Below are 9548 nucleotides of genomic sequence, written 5' to 3'. Positions count from 1 at the left end.
GTCATATTTTATCGCTCTGGCTGCTGTGTTGAAGACAGGCTTTGGGGAAAGAAACAAGCATGGAATCAGGAAACCCACTTAAGAGGATTTTGCAGTAATGTAAGTGAGAGATGACATTGGTTCAAACCAAGCTGATATCAGCAGAGGTCATGAAAAATGGTAGCCTTCTGGATATATTTTGAGGTTAGAACCAGTCGGACTTCCTAAGAGTTTGCAAATGGGTAGGAAAGAAAGAGAGGGGTTAAGAACGACTCCAAGGATTTTGGCTTTAATTACTGAAGAATAGAGTTTCCATCAACTTAGATGGGAACACTGTGGACAGAGTCGTTTTGCAGGGGATAGATCAGGAATTTAATTTTGACCACACTAAATTTGAGATGTCGGGCTCGATGGCTCACACCTGTAATCCCAGCAGTTTGAGATGTCTATTTGACATTCAAGAAAAGATGAGTAGGAAGTTGAATATATAAACCTGGAGTTCAAGGGATATGTCTGTCCTGGAGTAATGCATTTGGGAGTCATTGTCATATGGATGGTATCTAAATCCTGAGACTGAATGAGAGCACCAAGCAAATGATTGTTCTAGTTAGAGTAGAAAAAGGTAATTCAAGGAGTGAGCCCTGGGGCATTTCAATATCAGTAGGTTGGGAAGGAGAGAAGGGATCAGCACAGAATAAGAAAGAGCAACTGATGTGGAATAAAAGGAAAACCAGGAATGTTTGGTATTCTGAAAGCTGAGTGAAGAAAAATCAAAGAGGGAGCAATTAAGTGAGTCAAATGCTGCCAATAGGTCAAATAAGATAAGAAAGGGGAACTGACCACTAGCTTAGCAAATTGTTAAAAATGGGTGAAGGGAGATCTTTCAGACAGAGGTGATAGCATAATTGTGAGAGAATGCACAGTGATTTTCAGCAACTGCAAATAATTGAAAACAGATAAAGCATAAGGATATAGCAGGGACAGGAAAGGAAAGCAGCTGGATGGATACTCACAGCCTGGATCACAATGTCATACTAGACATTTTGGATTTACCCTAAAGGCTATGAGAATCCACAGGAAAATTTTATGTTGGGGAGTAACCGGGCCAGATTTGCATTTAAAAGATCAATTAGGCAGTGGTATGAAAAATGAGGAACAAATATGAAGGCAAAGAGGCTAGTTTAGAGGCTGTTAACAGTTGTCTAGGGAGAAACTCAGCCAGTGACCATGGGGATCAAGATGGGAAGGTGACTCAGATAAATATTTAAGAAATACAATCTATAGGACTTAATGACAATTTTGACATGTAGGAAGGCGCTGTTAGAGAGACGAAGGAGTTACAAATTACTCAGGTTCTGGTTTGGGTAAGTGGGTAGGGAGTGGTGCCATTCACCCAGGAACTCTTGAGAAAGAGCAAGATTGCCAGAAAAAAAAAATCACACACTCACAAAGCGCAGAGAGCAGCCTAGTATCTTAGACTTAGTGCGTTCTCATTTAGTCCTGTTAGGGAGGTGGAAAAACAGGCTTGGAGAGATTAGGTAACTTACCCAAGGTTTACACAGCCAGAAAGTAAGGGTCCAGACGAGAACCCAGTTCCCAACTCCAAGCCTCCTCTTCATTCTACTTCTCCAAAACTGCTGTGCAAAAAACTTTGGGGCAAGGAGAAAGAGAACTTTTAAAAATGAATAGAGAAGGCCAACAGGTGGAGAAAAGAGGGGGTTGTCAGCTTTTTAGGGCAGATTTCCTAAATATATTTTTTTCTCTAAATCTGCCTGGATGGAAGATACAGAAAATAAAAATGTTTACTTGCAACACATTTGGTTTTATTGAATTGAATGGTTTGTAACGTAAGGTAGGCAAGACACCAAGTTGGTGCTTTTTCAGAACCTCTCAATGTTTTGTTGGCTTGTCTTCATCATCTTAAGGTTATTCACAATAACTAACTACTGATGGGCCCACGGATAGTGCTGAATGGTCCATGCTCTGGTGGTGTTCACAGTCTAGTGAGGAAGATAAACACAGCATTACAATACAAGGTGTTCAAAACATCTAGCAACATCGTTTCTTTAAAAATAAACTTTTTATTTTGGAATAGTTTCAGATTCACAGAAAAGTAGCAAAGGTAGTACAGAGAACTGTCTTATACTCCTTATCCAGTTTCAGTTTCTCTTAATGCCATCATCTTACATCACAGTAGCATATTTATCAAAAATTAAGAAACCAACATTGGTACATTACTTTGAACAAAACCCCAGACTTTATTTGGATTTCACCATTTTTTTAAAAAAGTTCTTTTCCTGTTTTGCAGTCCAGTCCAGGGTCTGCTGCTGCATATTGGTTGTCCTTAGCTCCTCAGTCTCTTCCGATCTGTGGCAGTATTTTGGTCTTTTCTAGTTTTTCTGAAAGCATCAAATTTGAAAAAAAAAATACGTTATACGGTACATGCATATAATATTACTATATATAGCAGATTGAACCACCTTGATTACCTTTGCTGGGGTATATTAAAGGAATAGGTTTATTTGGTGAAAATCAGACATAAAACACCTGAGGCAATGCATCACAGATTATTGTGTAAGGATTGCAGGAAATGCCGCATTAACACACTGTGTTATTGTAATTTCTGCATAGGACATTGAACTACGCAATACCAAGGAGAAGTAAACATTGAACATATCTGTGTTAGCCCATTCGCATTGCTAGAAAGGAATCCCTGAGTATGGGCAATTTACAAAGAAAAAAGGTTTATTGGCTCACTGTTCTGCAGGCTGTACAAGCATGGCATCCACATCTGTTTGGCTTCTGGTGAGAGACTAAGGAAGCTTACAATCGTGGTTGAAGGTGAAGGGGGAGCAGATGCATCACCTAGTGAGAGAAGCAGCAAGACAGACAGGGGAGGTTCTGCACTTCTGAACAACCAGCTATGGTGTGAACTACCAAAGGGAGAATCCACTCATTACCATGGAGAGGGCACCAAGCCATTCATGAGGGATACGCCCCCATGACCCAAACACCTCCCACCAGACTCCACTTCCAACATTGGGGATTATATTTCAACCCAAGAACTAGAGGGGACAAGCACTCAAACTATATTAATATCATGCATTATAATGTAATGCCACCAAATCATTGCTATGGGTAATTGCCTATGTTACTGAGCTTTATTGCTACCCTGTATGACGTAGTTTTACCGTCTGTAGTTTTACAGACATTAAAATATTTTAAAGTGTGTTTTCACTTATACATGAGTGCTAAATGATGAGAACACATGGACACATGACAGGCAGAACAACACACACTGGGGCCTGTTGGAGGGTGGGAGGTGGGAAGAGGGAGAGGATCAGGAAGAACAGCTAGTTGATACTGGGCTTCATACCTGGGTGATGGGATGATCTGTGCAGCAAACCACCATGGCACATGTTTACTTATGTAACAAAACTGCACATCCTGCACATGTGCCTCTGAACTTAAAATAAAAGTTGGAAATAAAAAAATTAAAAATTAAAAAATAAATGACAAGTGCCTGACCAAAAAGTTCATTCTATTATTTCCCTTGTGTTAATAATAATTATTATTACATTACTGTGCTATTCATTAACATAATACACTACATTGAGAATAAAGGGGAGAAAACAAAGGATAAAAAACATTTTAAAGCTTTGATAATTAAAAGCAAAGGGTACTGTTACATAACTAGAAATACAGACCAATTAACAGAATAGAATATCCATAAGTAAAAACAAATAAATAAAGCCTTTGGATTTAAAAACCTGTTTCTCAGAAAAGCTGTCACTTCCTTTGTCCTCCAAAAAAGGACCTGAAAAGTCCCAATCCAAACTTTGGAAAACTATAGTTATGAGATGCTATAAATGTTCAAAGCAGTCAGAAGCAGAAGGATGAATGTGTCTTCTGACTGAATGTGTCATCTTAAATTGGTTGGAGAAAAGGTGAACAATTCAGTAAACTGTTGTGACAACTAGGTAGCCATCTGAAAAAAAATAAAGTAGATTCATACTTCACACTGTACCTCACGATAAACCAGAGAGGAATCAATTATTTAAATGTAGAAAATAATAACAAAGAGCACTCGAAGGAAACATGGAAGAATTCTTTTCTAACCCGAGTTTCAGGGAAAGCCTTCCTAACCATGATTCAAGATTCAAATGCCATAAAAGATGGCCTAGAATTCGATAAAAGACCAGCAGCCCAATAGAAAAACAGGCAAGCCTCATGAGTAGACAAAAGGCAGAAAAGGAAAATATAAATGGCCCCCAAAGACGCTCATCCTCATAATGAGAAAAATGCAGAGAGCAGCCCAAGATGGCTGACTTTGAGGATTGAGTGTTGGATGAGGAGAAGGTGTGCATAGCTGCTAAATTCATCACTCATGCTCCCCTATGGGAATTTAATGAGTATTCAATGATGTTTAATACTTAATAATGACACTCTCCTCAGCGAAGGGGCAGCACAAGCATGTGTCCAGCATAACATGGATCAGTTCACGTCTGTGAAGACAGAGAAGGATATGAAGAACAGGTCTTTTTTTTTTTTTTTTTTCTGAGACGGAGTCTTGCTCTGGAGTTGCCCAGGCTGGAGTGCAGTGGCCGGATCTCAGCTCACTGCAAGCTCCGCCTCCCGGGTTCTCGCCATTCTCCTGCCTCAGCCTCCGGAGTAGCTGGGACTACAGGCGCCCGCCACCTCGCCCGGCTAGTTTTTTAAATATTTTTTAGTAGAGACGAGGTTTCGCCGTGTTAGCCAGGATGGTCTCGATCTCCTGACCTCGTGATCCACCCGTCTTGGCCTCCCAAAGTGCTGGGATTACAGGCTTGAGCCACCGCGCCCGGCCCAGAACAGGTCTTAATTGCAGAGCACTCTGACCTAGGTAATAGCAGATTTCTAGATCCAAGAAACAAAATTTCCTTTAAATTTGATCACGTATGGAAAAAAGCAAGTGAGCCCCAGCCACAGGAAGTAGATGGAGGTCTGAAGTCTTGGAGAGAATCCGGTGACCCTGCTTTAATAGCCTACGTGAAAGATCATTATTCCAGCGTCTTCTGTACTGTTTATGCTAAAACTATAGATGGGCAACAGACTATTCCTGCATGCATTGAAAGCCACCAGTTTCAGCCTTAAAACTTCTGAAGTGGTCATTGGAGTGGAAGTTCATCATCACACCTCCTACAGCCCAGGTGGCTGGAGTGCTTAAGATTCACTATTATGAATATGGCAATGTTCAGTTGGTTAGTCATAAAGATGTACAGGATTCACTAACTGTTTCGAATGAAGTCCAAACTGCCAAGGAGTTTATTAAAATCACAGGGAATGCAGAAAGTGACTATCAGACAGCAATTAGTGAAAACGCTCAAACAATGTCAGATACCACATTCTAGGCCTTGCACTGGCAGCTTCCAGTTACCCGCAGGAAAATTGACTGGAACAAGATACTCAGCTACCAGATTGGCAAAGAAATGCAGAATGCTTAAAGACTGAATGTAGGATTCTTCAGTATGAGGAAAGACAAGGATTCAACGTGTCATCATATGATAAATAAGTGATTTATAAACAAGAGTGATATTTTGCTAAGGTTTTCAAATTTTTCTAGCTTCATAGAATACTGTAGAATCTATAGCATGGTCTTGATTCTTTTATGCTCTCTGCCTTGTAATTTTCTGTTATCACTAGATCTACATGTAAATGTTTTGGTTGTTGTTAATTCTGCTACACTTAATGTTGGAGACAGAGATCTACTTTAGAGTCATTTTACTGTTTAAAGTTTTCCTGGGCCAGGAAACCCTGTTACTGATTTACATAAGGTATTATGTTCATTACTTTCTACCCCTATCCTTCCAAGCACTTCTGGTAATTCAGTGGTTTTTACTGATCCACTAACAGCTAAAGTGGCTATGCTACGAACTATAGCTAAATAAAAGACACATTCATCCTTCTCCTTCTGACTGCTTTGAACATTTATAGCATCTCATAACTATAGTTTTCCAAAGTTTGGATTGGGACTTTTCAGGTCCTTTTTTGGAGGACAAAGGAAGTGACAGCTTTTCTGAGAAACAGGTTTTTAAATCCAAAGGCTTTAACCACATTCCCTGCACATGAACGTGTTTGCTTTTTTTTTTCCCTTCCCTCATTGTCTCCTTCCCATCCAATACCACTGAAGTTATAGACATCTGCATTTTTAGCAGAGTTTTATCCATTTGTTTTTAAAAACTTGAAAAATGCAGATGTTGAAGAAATAATAAGTATCCTACCCTTTTATACTTTGTGGCAGGATTGTGCTATAAGCAAATGAATCAAGCAACTATGTAAATCATGAATAAAAACTAAAAATGAACCAAAGTAAAAAGGATAACTTCCAGGTAGCATCTTTCTATTCTAACCTGTCATTTAAGGGAATAGTGGTGATTCTAAACAGGATGTAAAACTTACTCCCTATTACTGTTCCTCTGTCCTGCCTGCCAAGAACTCAAGTATAACTGTGGTATAGCAGCTCTTTCCAGGTATATTGGTTATACACAGGTTTGTGTGTGATCTCAGAATACACAGCTGACATAGATATGATATGATATTATAATTGGAAATGACGGGTTCATTTACATTGTTCACACTTCTATGAGCAGGCCTTAAGGAAAGAACAGTTTTTTAAAGAACCAGGCCGGGCGCGGTGGCTCACGCCTGTAATCCCAGCACTTTGGGAGGCTGAGGCGGGCGGATCACGAGATCAGGAGATCGAGACCATCCTGGCTAACACGGTGAAACCCCGTTTCTACTAAAAATGCAAAAAATTAGCTGGGCGTGGTGGCGGGAGCCTGTAGTCCCAGCTACTTCGGAGGCTGAGGCAGGAGAATGGCGTGAACCCGGGAGGCGGAGCTTGCAGTGAGCCGAGATCACGCCACTGCACTCCAGCCTGGGCGACTGAGCGAGACTCCGTCTCAAAAAAAAAAAAAAAAAAAAAAAAAGGACCAGGTAGTGTCTTCCTACCTATCTCCAAATACATGTCAAAAAAGAAGGGTGTTTGTGCTTTGACTTTGTTTTTGCTCAGTAACACAGTCAAGCAACAATTTGTTTCCAAGTGGCCCATTGAGCTGTGTAGGCATTTTTGTTTATTTCAAATAAAGTGCATTGGTATCATTTGTTATTCATGCTATCCATCCATACCACGCTATCTTCTGTATCAGGTAGTCTAACAAAAATGTACCCATTTTGTTCAAAAAAAAAAAAGAAGCAAAATACAATTGCTAAGATTGGCAACCACCCCAAAAATTAATAACTCATTTTATTAGCAAGGCTGTGGAAAAGTAAACACTCTCATACATTCCTAATGGGTAGTATAAACTCCAATAAAGGGCAATATGGCATTATCTATCAAAACTAAGAATAAAGACCATACTTTCAGGGATCATTTCTTCAGTTCATTACTAGAATAGTTTCTCTGAATGTGTAAGGCGTCAGAAACCACAAGGAGGAGGCACAGCATTCTCTAGTGAGTGGGAAGCCAGCTGTTGGTGTTGCTTCGCTGAAACTGCCATTTGCCATTGATAATCGTTCTTCTCTTCCATCAGGAGACTAAGAGGTAGAAAACGCAGTCTGAATGGTATTTAAAAAATTACAAATATAGCATTTCCACTGAACCAGCAATTCGATTTTTGAGTGTTTGCCAATATATCTCAACACATATAAAATATATACAGTGTTCTTAATTTCAGTTTTTTTATAACAGCAAAAGACTGGAAATGATGCAAGTATCTCTCAACAGGATACTGGTTAGATAACTTAAGAATCATTCATACAGTGAAATACTATGACATATAAAAGAATGAGGAAACTGTATTTGTACCAATATGAAAAGATCTCCAAGATGTACTGCTAAGAGTAAAAAAATCAAGGTGCCAAACACAGTATGATACACTACGTAACAAAGGAGGTAAAATAAGAGTATATATGCTACGTAAAGAACCCTGAGACCGGACGGGCATGGTGGCTCTCGCCTGTAATCCCAACACTTTGGGAGGCCAAGGCGGGTGGATCACGAGGTCAGGAGATCGAGAACATCCTGGCCAACACGGTGAAACCCCGTCTCTACTAAAAATACCAAAAAAAAACAAAAAACAAAAAACAATGTGCGTGGTGGCACGTGCCTGTAGTCCCATCTACTCGGGAGGCTGAGGCAGAAGAATTGCTTGAACCCGAGAGGCAGAGGTTGCAGTGAGCCGAGATCGTGCCACTGCACTCCAGCCTGGCTAACAGTGAGACTCTGTCTCAAAAAAAAAAAGAACCCTGAAAAAATTGCATTTACAGGGATTAACTGATTGGGGGAAGGTAGAGTGAACTGGAAAGATAGGAGAGGAATAGGAGCAAGACTTTTCACTCTATAACTTTCATTGTTGTTTCCGTTTTTGAATCATATGAATGTATTACTTATTCAAGAAAAGGTGAGCTAAAAGATGAAACGAACATTTTAGGCAATGAAAACTAGCTGAAGAAAGAGGGTTGTTCAATGAGTCCATAAAGTATGCAACAAACCTTGTCATGTTTCAAAGAATAGAAACACTGAATTATGTTACATGTATTAAAACATTTTACAGTTAAGTGTACATATTAAAAACAAGCGCAACCACCAAAACAACAGCAATGCAAACTGTAGTTTCTAAGCCAGTGTAGGGAACAAAAGGGAATATAGAAAGCATTATCAATCCTACAGAAGGAAGGAAAGGAAAAAGAAAGTTTAAAAAAATGGTAAAAAAGAAAATACGAAGCGAGATGGTAGAAAAAGCTCTCCAAATACGGCAATCATAATACATTTAAACATATGGAATCCATCAACTAAAAGACAATTATCAGAATAGATATGCACATGGCTATTTGTTGAAGCCTTATTTATAACAGCAATAGACTGGAAACAACTCAAATGTTCTCTTAATAGAGGTCTGGTATGTCCACAAAATGAGGTACTGTGCAGTTTTGAAAAGGAACAAAGAATATCTCGGGCCGGGCGCGGTGGCTCAAGCCTGTAATCCCAGCACTTTGGGAGGCCGAGGCGGGTGGATCACGAGGTCAGGAGATCGAGACCATCCTGGCTAACATGGTGAAACCCCGTCTCCACTAAAAATACAAAAAACTAGCCGGGCGTGGTGGCGGGCGCCTGTAGTCCCAGCTACTCGGAGGCTGAGGCAGGAGAATGGCGTGAACCTGGGAGGCGGAGCTTGCAGTGAGCCGAGATCCCGCCACTGCACTCCAGCCTGGGTGACACAGCGCAAGACTCCGTCTCAAAAAAAAAAAAAAAAAAAAAAAAAAAAAAAAAAAGAATATCTCTACGTTCTCTGAGGGAGTGATGCCCAAGATGTGTTGCTTGTTTTAAAGAAAGCAGGGTGGATAAAAGTGTGTATAATATCATACCAGCTACGTAAGGGAAGAGAAATAAATAAATAAATGTGTGTGTGTGTGTGTGTATAATCCTATGTCTTCCTTTATATATATTTTTGTTTAAAAATACAATATATATTTGAATTTAAAAGGGAAAGATAAGCCACGATATAAAGAAAAGTGATTACCTATGGGGG

General features: G+C 39.8%; 1 non-coding gene and 1 pseudogene across 1 annotated transcript; both read left to right on the top strand.

The window, feature by feature from the left end:
• The first annotated feature begins 4176 nt into the window (after nt 1-4176).
• LOC102134340 (F-actin-capping protein subunit alpha-1-like) lies at nt 4177-5554 on the top strand (annotated as a pseudogene).
• A 1814-nt stretch (nt 5555-7368) lies between these two features.
• On the top strand, nt 7369-7584 carry LOC123571545 (small nucleolar RNA U3). The gene has a single exon (XR_006695690.1). It is a non-coding gene; the product is annotated as a small nucleolar RNA U3 (small nucleolar RNA).
• Nucleotides 7585-9548: the final 1964 nt, after the last annotated feature.

The sequence above is a fragment of the Macaca fascicularis genome, chromosome X, assembly GCF_037993035.2.
Source record: "Macaca fascicularis isolate 582-1 chromosome X, T2T-MFA8v1.1".
Taxonomy (NCBI): Eukaryota; Metazoa; Chordata; class Mammalia; order Primates; family Cercopithecidae; genus Macaca; species Macaca fascicularis.
This window is presented reverse-complemented; position numbering and strand designations above follow the sequence as displayed.